This window comes from Pollicipes pollicipes, unplaced genomic scaffold (genome assembly GCF_011947565.3).
Source record: "Pollicipes pollicipes isolate AB1234 unplaced genomic scaffold, Ppol_2.1 Scaffold_6052;HRSCAF=7182_pilon_pilon_pilon, whole genome shotgun sequence".
Classification (NCBI taxonomy): Eukaryota; Metazoa; Arthropoda; class Thecostraca; order Pollicipedomorpha; family Pollicipedidae; genus Pollicipes; species Pollicipes pollicipes.
In genome coordinates this window covers 11,488,114-11,503,686 of record NW_023596805.1, presented here as the reverse complement: position 1 = coordinate 11,503,686, position 15,573 = coordinate 11,488,114, and positions in this window count along the sequence as shown.

Here is a 15,573-nt window from a genome sequence, read left to right as displayed (position 1 = left end):
AAATAACATGACGCCACGCTGCCAAATGAACTTTAGATAAGAAAACTTGAGAAGGAAACCTACCTCAAGGCACTGCATGAAGGAGAACTGGTCCTCTCCTCGCATTTCTTCGGTGCCCAAACTCCCAACCAGAATTTTATACTGTTTATATTGGATGAAAATCAGTTACACCAGTCTTCAGGAAGCTGTTTAAAACATTTGTTATGGGGAAAATAAGCTGAAATTAGAGGTGTGGTCTTGCAGCGGCTGGAAACTGATACAGCTCAGCAATTTTACTTTCACCTTATTGACTGAAGTAAAACCAAACTTAAAGTACTGATATTGAGCTTCTGGGTACGAATCTCGGAAAGCGGTTTTCGCAGCGTGATCCAGACACTACCGATCTTTTACATTTTATTTTTACCTTGCAGATGGCAAACTGCCGTTAGAATGTGATTCGGCACGATAGAAATTACGCAGTTTAGGTTGCTGGCTTGGCCCCAACTCAAATGTAGGGCGCACTGATCTGTCTCCATGGATGACACTTTTCGAATTGTGATGTTTATGTTATGCATTGTCCTAAACAGTCAGGAATCCTTCTCCCCCCCCCCAAAAAAAAGCACATCAAACTGAAATCAATGTACGCGTGTTAACGCCGGTCAGCACGGCGGTCTTCTGCGGACTAGATCCCTGACTGCGGGGGAGGCGGGGGGGGGAGGGGGGGGGGGGGCAGGATGGCCGCGAGCTGTCATCTTAAAAACAACTGAGTCTCTAATGACGGTGGATGTATCCGATATCCGGTGTCCGATATCGACTCAGGTCAGTCTGCCACAGAAACACTAAGACGGCGACTGGGACGCTTCCGCCAGCCCTCCCTTCCCCGGCCATACGAGAGGTATCGGAAGAGGGGGAGGGGGGGGGGGGGTATTGGCGCCAAGTCGCCGCCGCCGGCCCCTCCCCGGAGGATAATTACAGGGAGCGGCAACCGCCCCTGGTGGCCGGCACGGGCGTCCCGGCTGGGACGGTGTCGCCCCCGCTACACCCGACGCCGCCAGGGGTGCTTCAGCCACTAACCAGTGTATGCGTGTGGGGAGGCAAGAATCGTTTTTGATATCTTCTGCTAGCTGTAAAGCGTCATAGGCGTAGTCAGCATCACATAAATACGACGCGCGTGCACTGCTGCTTTATAGGACTCCGACCATTCGCAACAGGCACCATCTGCGGACTAATGCTCCGTTTTCCTCGACTGCAGCGGTAATCCCGCCTGTGCGGCGATCTTGGCTCGCCCCTGTTCGCCGCTATCTCCGGCATCACCCGACAGCGTGGGTGGCGCCGGACGGGCGCCTCTGAGGCGGCAGGACTCCCCGGATGGAGGGAGACACGAGGCGTCAGGGCGTCGTGGGAAGCAGTGGGACGGCGCTGTGCAGCATTACCCTCAGCGTGTTTTAAATGTTTAGTTGCTTGAATTCCTTACTCAAGTGACACCACATTGTTGCCGTTGCTAGCGGGGCTTTTTCAATTTGTCGTGCATGAATCACACTGCTTTGGCATCACCTTCCCGCTGTTGCTACCGGACTTTAAATATATTTGTCCGGCCGATCCCCTACTTGCAGGAGGCTAGCATCAGAGCCCCGCTCACAGAAGCTTCCGCGAAGTTGCCGGGGAAGCTTTGCTTCCAGAAACGTAGCCTTTTGCAGTGCACTTAGCAAGTCTTTTAGTGTCGGGACAAACCCCGCCGCTTGAGTGGTCCGCAGCGGGCGAGCGCGGCACTGGGTTGGGTGTGCTTGTCCAGACGGTTGCTAATCCACTGTTGGTGATACACCCCTGGCCCATTTTGCCGTCATTTGCTCATGCACATCGTATCTTAGTGGTCATCCGGGATATCGGCTATCCGACATTTCCATTTTGGTGTGAAAAAGCGTGATAACATGAGCACGTCAAGTGTAGCCGGCAGGCACACATCACAGAAAAGAGATTTTACACTTACACTTTGCATGAACAACATTTTTGCGTCACGTTTAGTTACATGTTAGTTTTCAGGGGATCCCCAAATGTGTCTCACCATTTGGCAGAAGTGAAGTTGAGGCTGCTGCTGTTATAGTCCATGCGATTACCACTGTTTGCACTATTGCGTTTTAAGCAGGCGGTGGTGATAATCATTCAATATGGGCTAGATTCTTTACCCAGACTTCTCCAACATAATTATCCATAGGTGGTAGCCGGGCCTACTTCGACCGCTACAAGACGTACAGTTATTAGAGGCAGATTTCAACGGTTTGCGCACTACTGTCGTGTTCATTTCTTTGCGCATTCTAGACAATCTAAAGCGAGCGTTCCACGTTTGAATACGGTTTTGAGCTGAATCCTTGAAGATCATTCGGTGCAGTTTATCACCCCACCCTTCCCAATACCTAAAATCCTAAGTTTCTTAGCTACATGCCTGCAAAAATGTGCAGACTATTTCGTTCAGAATATCTCAAGATTATCCAGGCATCTGTGATGATGATGTGAGAATGTATCACCGAATCATAGCGTAGCAAATTATCTCACACTTCAGGCGAACACTTCCGTGTTCGAAGGCGACAGCGCACGGACAGCCGGCGTGTGTGTGTGTGTGTGTGTGTGTGTGTGTGTGTGTGTGTGTGTGTGTGTGTGTGTGTGTGTGTGTGTGTGTGTGTGTGTGTGTGTGTGTGTGTGTGTGTGTGTGTGTGTGTGTGTGTGTGTGTGTGTGTGTGTGTGTGTGTGTGTGTGTGTGTGTGTGTGTGGTGTGTGTGTGTGTGTGTGTGTGTGTGTGTGTGTGTGTGTGTGTGTGTGTGGTGTGTGTGTGTGGTGTGTGGTGTGTGTGTGTGTGTGTGTGTGTGTGTGTGTGTGTGTGTGTGTGTGTGTGTGTGTGTGTGTGTGTGTGTGTGTGTGTGGTGTGTGTGTGTGTGTGTGTGTGTGTGTGTGTGTGTGTGTGTGTGTGTGTGTGTGTGTGTGTGTGTGTGTGTGTGTGTGTGTGTGTGTGTGTGTGTGTGTGTGTGTGTGTGTGTGTGTGTGTGTGTGTGTGTGTGTGTGTGTGTGGTGTGTGTGTGTGTGGTGTGTGTGTGTGTGTGTGTGTGTGTTGTGTGTGTGTGTGTGTGTGTGTGTGTGTGTGTGTGTGTGTGTGTGTGGTGTGTGTGTGTGTGTGTTGTGTGTGTGTGTGTGTGTGTGTGTGTGTGTGTGTGTGTGTGTGTGTGTGTGTGTGTGTGTGTGTGTGTGTGTGTGTGTGTGTGTGTGTGGTGTGTGTGTGTGTGTGTGTGTGTGTGTGGTGTGTGTGTGTGTGTGTGTGGTGTGTGTGTGTGTGTGTGTGTGTGTGTGTGTGGTGTGTGTGTGTGTGTGTGTGTGTGTGTGTGTGTGTGTGTGTGTGTGTGTGTGTGGTGTGTGTGTGTGTGTGTGTGTTGTGTGTGTGTGTGTGTGTGTGTGTGTGTGTGTGTGTGTGTGTGTGTGTGTGTGTGTGTGTGTGTGTGTGTGTTGTGTGTGTGTGTGTGTGTGTGTGTGTGTGTGTGTGTGTGTGTGTGTGTGTGTGTGTGTGTGTGTGTGTGTGTGTGTGTGTGTGTGTGTGTGTGTGTGTGTGTGTGTGTGTGTGTGTGTGTGGTGTGTGTGTGTGTGTGTGTGTGTGTGTGTGTGTGTGTGTGTGTGTGTGTGTGTGTGTGTGTGTGTGTGGTGTGTGTGTGTGTGTGTGTGTGTGTGTGTGTGTGTGTGTGGTGTGTGTGTGTGTGTGTGTGTGTGTGTGTGTGTGGTGTGTGTGTGTGTGTGTGTGTGTGTGTGTGTGTGTGTGTGTGTGTGTGTGTGTGTGGTGTGTGTGTGTGTGTGTGTGTGTGTGTGTGTGTGTGTGTGTGTGTGTGTGTGGGCGCGGGGGGTGGGAGGGTGCTAAGCCGGCACGGCTTGGTTGTCCAACGAGCAGATTAGCGCAGCCTGGTTGCGGTCGGGTTTCGCGTCGTACAATAATGTGTGAGGGGGTGCAGTCATTTTCGTCTCTTTTTGGAAAAAACCCACCCGTTGAGTTAGTGGGTGAAACCGGTGAGGAGTTGCAAGATTTCATGAGAATATGTCCAGGTCACGAACTGTCAACCTTGTGTTGTCAATTTCCGCCCAATTCTTGGCACAGGAACCGTACTCATAGGTCGTTTCACCCGGCACTCGCGATTTACACTGTAAAGCCGGTTCAAGGTGCTCTTTTCACCTACTATACCAATAACTACTATGTTGGATTACAGACATGCAATGCAAAATTAAACCACACGTGGTGATAGGCGCTCCGATTGAAGACAATCACTTCCCCCATTCACGGTCCACGACTATATCTCAAAATCGGCACGAACGAAAAGTGAGCAATTCGCATGCAACAGGTTTCTTGGTCCGTGAGAGAACCTGTTGTCCGTGTCCACTTGGTCCGTGTCCACTTGTAAGAGAACTTGTCAAAAAAGGCAAATCAAATGAGCAAGCCAACTGGCGCATAGGCGTGGGTTTATGCCTGGTAAGGCCGGGGGAGGGGGAGAGGCATCAGGCGTCATGTTCCTCCGGGCCTCTATGAGGAAAGGCATGCAACCCGTAAAATCCGCCAAAAGAGCACCAAGAAGTAAAATATGTCATTGATTCTCCGACGTCTGTTAATGCATGACGATGAATGTTCTAAGATCCCTCCCTTTCTAGCACGGCTTACATCTTCTGACCGCATTAGCGATTACCGTTTTGATCACAAGGATTCGCAAACCCCACTGGCTACCCTCTGGAGGACTTCATGACTTGGGCAAACCTCCCAACTCCCCGCGCTGCCTGCCCTTCCTGCCAGGGCGAGAGACAAGCACCGCCATATAACTTCAGCAACTGAATGCGTCGTTAAGTCGTTACGACAACGAGTTGCGTAAGCCCAAGGGCACTGGGCACCCATAGATAATGGAACACGGGTTGGGCAGAATACAGATTTTGGGGCAGGCACGGCACGGGTAACATGTTAACGCAGTGTTGGGTCGCAGCCAATGGGGCTTAACGACGCGCTCAGCGGCTGGAGCTATATGACGTCACCTGCCTCTCACCCTGGCAGGTAGGCTGAGCACCGCGGGGAATCTTATCCTTATCTCCGGTTCTCCAGACCTGCAAACTCGCCGCTGCGCTGTTCGTGACGGGCAGTGTCGGTTAGACACTTTAAGAGATATATCGCAACGGTTCTGCTTGGGCAGCTTTTGGTCTTCTTTGCTCTAGTTTTGCAGTCTTAGGTAAGTCGTCTTTTATTTACACTGCCTTTGTAATTATGAACACAAGATTAAGTCTAAGCGTTCTTCAAAGTCTCCAATCCAAACCTGAAGTGTTTGGGAATGCAAACGGGTCGGTAACGGGCGGTAACGTGAGCGGCTGATCAGAAATGGGTAGTGTGGTGTGCACGGGCACAACTCACATGCAGCGGCTGGATTGGGTAAATTATGCATTGCCCGTGAAGGTCATCGTCTCCTGTTCCTCAAAAACTGCGAGTAAAACCCGACGGAAGTCTGAGCTTGAATTGCAATTCACGCGCGCTGGCGCATGCGCATTCGAATCATCTCTTTTATATTTCAGTGTCGCGAGTGGAATGGAATAGCCCTGTTCATTTAACATTTTAAATGATACTTTGCGATCCACTCTAACTGCGCTGGGCTCACTTAGCGCATGTCTCCCCTCTTGCGGAGGTAATGCGATCCCTCGACGCGTCTTGCCGGATATTTTTGAGACTTGGTGGCGTGGCGAGCTACCTGATCATGTCAGTGCGGCTGAAGAAGGGGTCGGAGGGCTATCATTATCGTGGAAGACGTCCACAGTCAGAATGGTTAAATTAAACGTTGCTGACATACTGCTGGACCGCAAATCTACAACTGAACGACTATGTAGCTGGCTGTGTATCTGATGTTTTTTCGCGCAATAATACCGGCTAAGATGGAAGGAGTGTCGCACCTTGGGGCGTATTTTTAAAAGAAAATTAGGTAGGGAAACCTCAAAATTTGCGCGTCTTATAATGGCACTGGGAAGTGCCACTACAACACCGTTGAGATATCATAAGAATATCATTTTGGATTAGTTTTGCGTCCAGATTACGCTGTTAAAGGTAGTGTTCCACATTTATATGGGGGGGGGGGGGGAGGTTGAACTGAAACAAAGTCACCTTGGCATTTATGACGACATAACAAGGTCATTCAAACCCTCCCCATTCCATAAGCCAAGCGGCGATCAAGGCCAAGACAAATGTAGTTGTCGAGGCGCTCGTATCTGGCGTTCGTGAGCGCGATTTCCAGGTATAACCGTCGTTAATTGGTTCTCAATCAGCGTTATGCAAGGTGTGATGACGTTAGCAAGCCATCACACATTGAGGAGCATATCTATTTAACAGAGAATCATGCTGTCTAGAGCAGTCTTTTCCACTTAAAAAGTATACTACAAGCTATGAGTGAGCTTGTTCCATCACATCTACTGATTACGTCAATATATTTAAACGTGAAACATTGCCTTTAACGTTTTGTTACAGCACTAAGCCTCTTCCCTGCAGTCGCGACTGCCGTTGTCGTGACAACCAACGTGTGCACCTCTGCTGGTTCAAGTAGAATGACGTTTAGGATTGTTCCAACGGACAAGGGTCTGCTACCGAGAAGTGTATTACTCAAAGTTGGAACCCGTGTGTCACATATGTTATGCTGTGCACCCATCCTCAAGGCCAAAGTGTGCCTCAAAAAGAGCCGCTCTGGAGAGCGCCGTAGAGAAGAAATAAAAGCCATAGCATAACGCCTCGTTGAATTTGCGGCACAATAGCTCCATGTTTGCGTGGCTTTTTGTGTAAATAGCGTATTTCAAGATTCCGTCGCATTTATCACATACACATTGTAACACATCAGTGATGCAAACACTACAGAACGCACACGCTTGAAAAGTAAAACAACTTACATGTATTAAGCTTATAGTGGTGAGCAGGAAGTCAGTGACATCTCTCCGCTGGATAGGCTACTACTTCAAATTGAAATCATGCGCTATTCAGAAGGATTTCGAGAAAACTGGCGTTTGTAATCAAATTGCCCATGTCCGATGCAGCGTTCAGTGAAAAATACAAAAAATGGTGGATGCTCCCTTCAAAGTGCTTTGAAAGTTACAAGGATTAAAACTTCTAGTGTTCAACCGTCTCCACCTACTGGGCATTATACGCCAATGACGTTATCGTGAATCAACCAAATACTACGCATATTTTATTCATACACACACTATTCACATTTCGCTCCGCCTTTTCAGAGGCATTTCAGCAGGCTTCAGCGCAACCTCCTATAACCCGAAAGGAAACATTCTTCACTATCGGTGCGGGTTTCGAGGGGGTGGGATGGGAGGGGGGGTCTATCAGTCACGTCGCATATTCCGGGATGGACGGCACAGCTTCATCCGCCATGCTAACTTGTTTTAGACAACCTTTCTGTAAACGTCTTAGGCCTGGTGTCGGGCGAATTCTATTTTGTCCAGTACACAAAGCCGAAAATCCTATGTTACTGCACATTTCTATCATGAAGACCAATAATACTAGAAAACATAACAATATTTCCATCATGACGACCATCAATACAGGGAAACATAATAACCTTTCAAAACCAGGATTTGTGTTACATTGTGTGGTAACTTGCCACGTTCAAATGGCATTGCCGTCAAATATGCTGGCATGACTCGACGTGCGACGGAGTTGTGTCCAGAAGCATCGCATGACGCTTATCAGGGGCGGAGCTCCGCCTTGGTATCCTCGGTACGCTCATAATGAGGCTAGCCCGACGTATTGCCCGCACTCAAAGGGAGTATTCCACATTTGTGTGAAGTGTTGAACTGGAATAGCCATCTTGAGCACCATTCGGTGCAGCTTAGAGCCCTGCCCTTTTTAATATCTGAGTCCATCTAGTTTCTAAGCTACAGTTCCGCAAAGATGCGCAGACTTTTTCGTGCCGACTGTTTTAAGATCACCCATGCATCCATGACGTCATAATTATGCTATTCAAATCCTACCATTCCACTTGTCATGCAGAGCCGAAGGCCATAAAAAAACATGTGTCAAGTCGTTCACATCTGGCGTTGGTGAGCACGATTTTCAGATATAACGGCCGTTAATTGACTCTCTCTCTCAATCAATGCTGTGCATGGTTAGAAAACGCAACCCAACAATGACGTATTGAGAAACATATTTACTGCAGAGAGATATTATGTTGTTTAGAGCAGCCTTTTCCGATCAAAAGTATTTCAATAACTATAAGTGCTCTTATCTCATAATATCGGATGATTGCTCCAGTATCTTTAAATATGGAACAATTCCATGTAAGGGGAGTGTTCCACATTTGTGTGGAGTTTTGAACTGGACAAGCCATCTTGAAGATTATTCTGTACAGTTCATAGCCCCGGCTGCAAAGGTTTGGTAGCCCTGTACAGCTCAAAATCTTCCAGTTTTTGAGCAACACGTGCGTCGAGATGCGCAGACCATTTCGTGTAAACTGTTCCAAGGTCACCCAGGCATCCATGAAGCCATGATATCGTCATTAAGACTCTGTTATTCCGTCGCCATGCGGCGTTCAAGGTAAAAATATTATTTTCGATTCGTTCATATTTGACTGTCGTGAGCATGTTTTCCATATACAGCGGCCATCAGTTGGCTGCCAATCAATGTTGCGGAACTGGTGCAAGTTTTCAACGCGAAATGCGTTTTGTGCAGTATAAACCAAGGAGTTGTACATTCTTGCTAGTTGTTACGAAATTAATATGTGTAATCCAATAACTTAAGAAAAACGATGTAACCGAATATGTGAATATGAGTAAGCACCTTAAACTCACGGATAAATATGCAAGAAAACCACGAAAAGGGTCAAAATACGAGCATCTATCGATACTTGGTTTAGCACACATTTAGCACCGGTGTGAGAAGCCTCTCGGGAGACTGAAGGACTACAAGTGAGTTTTTCCTACAAGCGTTCCATAACACAATCCAACGATCTGATATTTAGGGGTATTTTTGCTAAATAGAGAAATTTTGTTGTCTAGAACAACATTTTATATTAAAAGATCTCTACAGTTTCGAGTGAGCTTATTTCATCAAACCTGATCCTTTCCTCAAAATCTTTATGTGTGGAACAGTCCCTTTATTTAAGATAAAGCTTTGTTCAGTTTCATGATTCTTGTGAAATTCCTAAGAATCGGTTGCACTAATCAGAACATGTTTTATCTTTCAAAACTAAAATAAAAAAACAAACTTGTTTTGTTTCAGTAAAATAAGAACATGCAGCTTGGTCCAAGAGTGAACCAGGTGGATCTCATGATGATAACTCGAATTTGAAATTGTGAGCCAGTTGATAGCTGCGCATAAGTGGCCACAGTTAATGCGTAAAATATCCCGAGCCAAGGCTTCATCATCCAGCGCTGGCAAAAACCGCTTAGCTCATCTAGCGGCGGTACCGGCTAGCTCAGCTTGTTCACAGTGCCGCTAGAGGCGCTGTCGTCACGAGCCGCCTGCCCGGCAGGAGGTCGTGTGTTTTCGGCGGCGCGCCGCGTCAGTCGACTGGCAGTCGACAGCGGGGCCGCGGGCGGCGGAGAACGCGAGTGCGGAGTCGGGGGAGTGCGCGGAGCGCGATGTGGTAACCGCCTGCGCGTGGAAGAGACATCATGCGGCTGACGTTGGCCGCGATCTTGCTATGCCTTGTGGCGGAGCGGCAGACGCTGCACAAGGCGGCGCCGGCCAAATTTACGATGGAGGAGCTCCTGGAGATGACGGTCCCGCGCCGCATCTCGCAGAACATCGATGCCGACCCCTGCAAAGGAAGTAAGTGCGCTGGGAGGGTGGCAGGGGGCGGGGAGGGGGGGGGGGGGCGGTGTGATGCCCGCCGCCCGCGCTGCGAGCGGGCAGGATGCGTGGGCTACATGACGCCCCGACCCAGCACCGTGCGTGTTGTAGTACACCGCCGGATGGGTTGGCTGGGGGCTTCCGATTCTGTGGATACGGACCGACCCCCAATCTGATTCAGCCCAGAGGTTTCCAGATGAGCTTATGCGCCTTATGAGGTCCGAAAGGTCAAGTACGCGCTGCAAACTTCGCTGGCACGGGAGCAGGGAAATGCCCAGGCCCCGGCTCGACGCATGACGACCACCCCTCCCAAGTGGCCCGATCCGAAAGAGGCCGTGCCTGTTTGCTGAGGCAAAGTGCGCCGCTGCTGCCCGCGATGTAAACAAGCAGGACAACACCGACCCCGCCTGTGCCGTCGCTACGCCGCTGTGGCTGGAGGATGTTGGGAAAGTGTCCGTCAACAATATACCGGAATGAGTAGTATCTTTCAACGACAAGGTGATTAAGTTGCGCATGCGTCAATGAGCGACGATGTGGCCGCGGCCCCAGCTGCCATACCGTATGTCGCGCGCCCGCGTGATGTTACGCAGGGGCAATTGATACCGGAGGTTCTCTCAACCTGGGGAGGATGGCGGGAGAGGGGGGGGGGGGGGGGCGAGGGCGGCGAGAACCATTTGCAATGATTTATTACCAGTCGATGCCCATGGCGTCAATATGTGAATCATTCAGAACATTAGAGTGGATCAGCCCCTAGCTGCTGGACCCGCCTCCGCCACCGCCCCTCCCCCTGTTCCTGTGTACCTCTTGAGGAGTGACATTTTCTGCATGTGCCGGGATGAGCTGCAGTGCGTATGCGAAATATTAGCTTCTCCCACCCTACTGCCAGCCTGATGATTTTCATCTAAATCAAGTCAAGAAGAAGAGCCTACTTGTGGGGATGCGTTTGACTAACGACCAGAGAGCTTCGTCAAGCTCGTCAACCGTTTTTTCGTAACTAACCCCTTTTACCAAATACTGTGACTCCCTTTTGTGAATTATCTTCCCTGACTTCCGTGCTCCACACGGAAAGTACAGCTAGCCCGGGAGACCCTGCGTCTTAAAGCAAAACGGTCGTCCCCAGACCATGGTGGTCTTCAGGCTATAGATGACCTTCTTCAAACTTCATAAACATTCCCGTTATATCACGCAGACACTTCCCACGCATGAGGAAGTGTTTCATCAGGCACGAGGCCAAACTCACGGACGTTTTATTCATGAATGATTGAGGAGTGCAATATGAAGGGCAAATCAAAAGGTGCAAACCTGAATGCAAAACTGCGTGGCTTTACATTTTCATGTCATGAAACTTAGCCTATTTTGAATGAACAGCGATGTTTCGGGTTAGGTGGTGTTCTCAGGTCATGCGTCGAGCCTCTGAAAAAAATTGAGGGTTTGCCTCAAAACCTTGATGTCATAGTCATTTGGACTGTGGCCTCTTCAAAGAAACGACCTTATAGATATTTTGCAACAACTTCCTTCACGAGTGCAACGACCCGAAGAATGATTCCAGCATTAGATCGCCAGTAAATCGCCATATCGTTACTAGATCGCGAGATCGTCACTAGATCGTTATGCTAACACGGCGCGACACTTTCCGCTTAACATCGTGAGCGCGACGCTATCTGTTGTGGACAAACACCGTGCAGGGCTCCGTGACCAAAAGCGAGACGCCTCTGACACCGTCGTTAGTGTGTGGCGTCCGGCCTGGCTTCCCCTGGGTACAAACGTGTTGCGCAAATCAACACCAACGGCCAATCCGTACGTCATCGGCGGAGACGAAACGTCAGAGGATCCGGCGTGAACGATCAGACCTGCCTGGTAAACACTGTAAACATGGTAAACACATCTGCCTGGTAAGCTGTTGCCTCTTGTAAGTGTTTTGGTGCCGGTAGGTGTGTCCTGACACCAGACAGGCGTGTCCCGACACCGGTGTCGTGTCCTGACACCAGGTAGACGTGTCTTGACACCGGGTATGGTAGATTGGTGCCTTGCCGACTGCGGGACACGCTGTGCTCCTCCTCTGTGCCGGTCCAAGTACCGCTCCAGTGCCAACGGTGCGCATGAGGTACCGGCGCCACTGCCTGTAACCGCAGAACCGAAGCACCGCGCATCCTCTCCTGGGCTAAAGACGTGTCACCAAGGTGCACCACAAAGGGGCGAGCCCTGGTCCCCGGGCCGTAACCCGGAAGCAAGACCGGCCAGTCCACGGCTGAGACAATACTCAGCGCCGTGGCTCGTTTGACAACATGCTCTTCCGCGTGATAAGTGGCCTGGCCTGTGGGACACGAGGACGTGCCGCCTGGTCTGAGTCCGTCATTCGTCACCGAGGACGGAGCATTCATCTCGGCGGACGGCTCAGCTATTCGCCTGCTCTTCGTCTTCCCCGCCGTGGTGCCGCACCCGGGTTCATCCGTCTTCGTCGCAACCCGTTCCGAGTCGTTCTCCTCGGTACGCTCCTGCTATGTTCTCTTCTCGCTACCCGCCCATTCACCTGTCCTTCTCTAGATACTCTCCCGTCTCATTTTCATCTCCTCGCTATTCCTCCTGACACGCCATCCCACCCTGGTATCCTCTCGTATTGTCTGCCTTGGAATCCTCCTGGTCCCTTTTCTTAGTTATCTTCTCCCTTATCTCTGGCATCTCCCCCCTCCCCCCACGCCATCACGATGCTGTGACTCTCCTGTACCACTGCGGCCACATACAGGCCATAGGCGACGATCGAGAAGCGCATGGCAACAGCACACATGACGTCACCAGAACGGCCAGCCAATTAAAACGGGCCTTTTCGGCGTTCTTCCGCGGCTGACCGTTTTTGTTAGAGGTGCTGCTGGGGCGAGCGGCTGGCCCCGATGGTCGACACTCAATCACAGCCGTGCCGCCGCTGATGGACCCATCCGGAGCAGGGGGGGGGGGGGGGGGGGCGGCGGAGATGCGAGGGGCTCGTGCTTGGATCTGTAGTCGCCGCTGTGCTGTGGAGGTTTGTTTTAATTTCGGTGATGGCTCGCAAGACACGCGCGGTCGGGTGGTAGGGCGTGCAGTTTTGTGCGTTCCTTGATCCTTGGGCTGGTTTATGAAGTTAAGTTTATGTTTATAAGGGTGGTTTAAAGCGCACGCGTTTTCTCGTGCACCACTTGCGCAATGCCGATAGTTTCGCAATAAAACTGGTCCGAAACCAACCTCGAGGAATCAAGCAATGCACCATTCGAGGCACGTGCCTTTCATAGGAACAGCCCGCTAAACAAACCCTTTTCCCATTCATTTTCCCCAGATACCAATTCGGTCGAGACCACTCCAGCCCGCGCTGGGGCTGACCCGGCGCTCCGCTCGAGCTGACCTGTGACCCCGCGGGCGGCTTTGAACCCGCCGGCGGAGTCCAGCGTCCCGTTCTAGCCGCGCCAGACCGGCCTGTCCGCCACGCGTGTTCTGTCCAGTCTCCGGCATGTAAACACCATTGTCGAGCGCCGCCGGGGGGCCGACCAAGCCCGGGTCTGAACTATGGTCCACTTTGGTGGGTGTTATGGACGTTCTAATGACGGGCAAGCCCTCCGCTCTGCGGTGTTGTAGCCGACATTCCACAACCATATGCCTCACGCGCATTCCTATCTGGATACCGAAAATCGTGAGAACGTTGAGTGGAAAATATGCGATGGCTTTGGTCAAGACCGTTAAGGGCCTTGGTCGGGAGAAATAACGTAAGGCTGGTCACAGCGAACAGCATAAAAACCCTGCGGTGACTTTGGTGATTTTGGGCATCGTTGAAACCTCACCGCCAGCTAAATCGTAAGTAATTCGCTCATACTCGCTCATCCAGATTGTAGGAAAGCCCTCTGGGTGTAAGGAATGACTCCAGGTATACGTACCGTGACCATAAAACGCCATTCACTGGTCTGCGTTGAGCAGGATGCAGAACGCAGATGCAGATGCAGATGCAGGTGATAAGATCGATATCATCAGTCGTCAGTTCCCTTCCATTTGCGGGAGGAGCGTTAAAATTCCAAGGGGTGATGCACTGACTGTTCAGTGTTCACACGTCATGTGTCCAAACCATGTACTGTGATAGTCGACAGCCAACCTTGTACTACCACGTGACGGGTTTCCTCTCTCCATGCCGGTCTTTTCTTTTTTTGCGTTCTAAAAGTGGTTCAGGGTCGAAAACTCGTCCTTTCCGACTTCATCACCTTCTACACGTTTCAGCAGAAGGCTTAACAAAAGCGCCGCACGGTTGAAACCTCCTTCAGCATAACCTAGGTTGCCATTTCATCGACAAGTTCTTCTCGAACCTTGTGATTAAACCAGTTGCCTGAAACTAGGCATTTATTATTTAAGTCGCTCGAAACGTCAAAGAAAACACCTCTAACGCCAAGTTCGTTCGAGTTTGCGGCGCCTAGCGAGTTTCCCAGAGCGGGTGACAACTTTGCCATAGACGCAGCCTCGAACTTCTGAAGCGTCGGTCGTAGCCGACCTGTAGGCGCAAGTTACCCCGGGCCCGGCAAGCGCGGATGACCTAGACTGACCTGGACCGACCTGCAGGCTTGCAAGCCTGCAGACCTCCAGGCCTCCAGACCGGCACGACTGCAGACAGCCCGTGACAGACCACGTTGAGACCCATGACAGACCAGGTCGAGGTCCGTGACAGGCCAGGTCGAGACCCATGACAGACCGGGTCGAGGCCCGTGACAGACCGGGTCGAGGCCCGTGACAGACCGGGTGGAGGCCCGTGACAGACCGGGTGGAGGCCCGTGACAGACCGGGTGGAGGCCCGTGACAGACCGGGTGGAGGCCCGTGACAGACCAGGTCGAGGTCCGTGACAGACCAGGTCGAGGTCCGTGACAGGCCAGGTCGAGACCCATGACAGACCGGGTGGAGGCCCGTGACAGACCGGGTGGAGGCCCGTGACAGACCAGGTCGAGACCCGTGACGGACCAGGTCGAGACCCATGACAGACCGGGTCGAGGCCCGTGACAGACCGGGTTGAGACGAGAGCGGTATACACCACGCTCATGGCACTGGGCTTGTAAACGGCTCAGGCGCCGCCATGGCTACATAGTGTGTGTGCGCTGGTGGATTCGCTCCCGGGTTTGGCTTAATCACTGAGGTCACTGAAGATGGCGCGCCTTGGTTGACAGCTGTGGATTAATCTCAGCGCTCGAAGGTCACTGGAGATCATTGAGATAATGATCATTGCTGACATCATGAACGATGACATCACTGGGAGAGAAAGTCGCCATCAGTGACAAGAATGAAACGGTGTTCACTGTGGATGAACATCCTCAGGCGTGGTTCGGAATGCGCTCGGTGGGAGGGGTCATCAGCGGCTTATTTAAGTACATTTTCCATCCGCGACACGGAGAGTTGCATGCTTATTAAAATACGCCGGCACTCACAACCACGTGCCGGCGACACATGGCTGCCACACGCTATCTCGATGGATGGGAGATGCACATACTTGCTGATACAGATACATATACCGAGACAGATACTGATACTTGCCTTGGACCTTCAAACTGAAGACCTGCTTGTACGTGCTGGTACGTGGGGGCTGTTCCCCCAATTTTAAGAAAATGAAAATTTCCGCTGCATGCTAGTTTATATAATCTTATTGAAATTTTCCTGTTCAAAACGCTGTTGTTAGTTATGTCCAGCTGCCATCCAGATTCCACTTTGACCCTCCAATTGGATCGAGTCGGACCGGCCGCATCATGGCGCCAAATGACGACTGCAG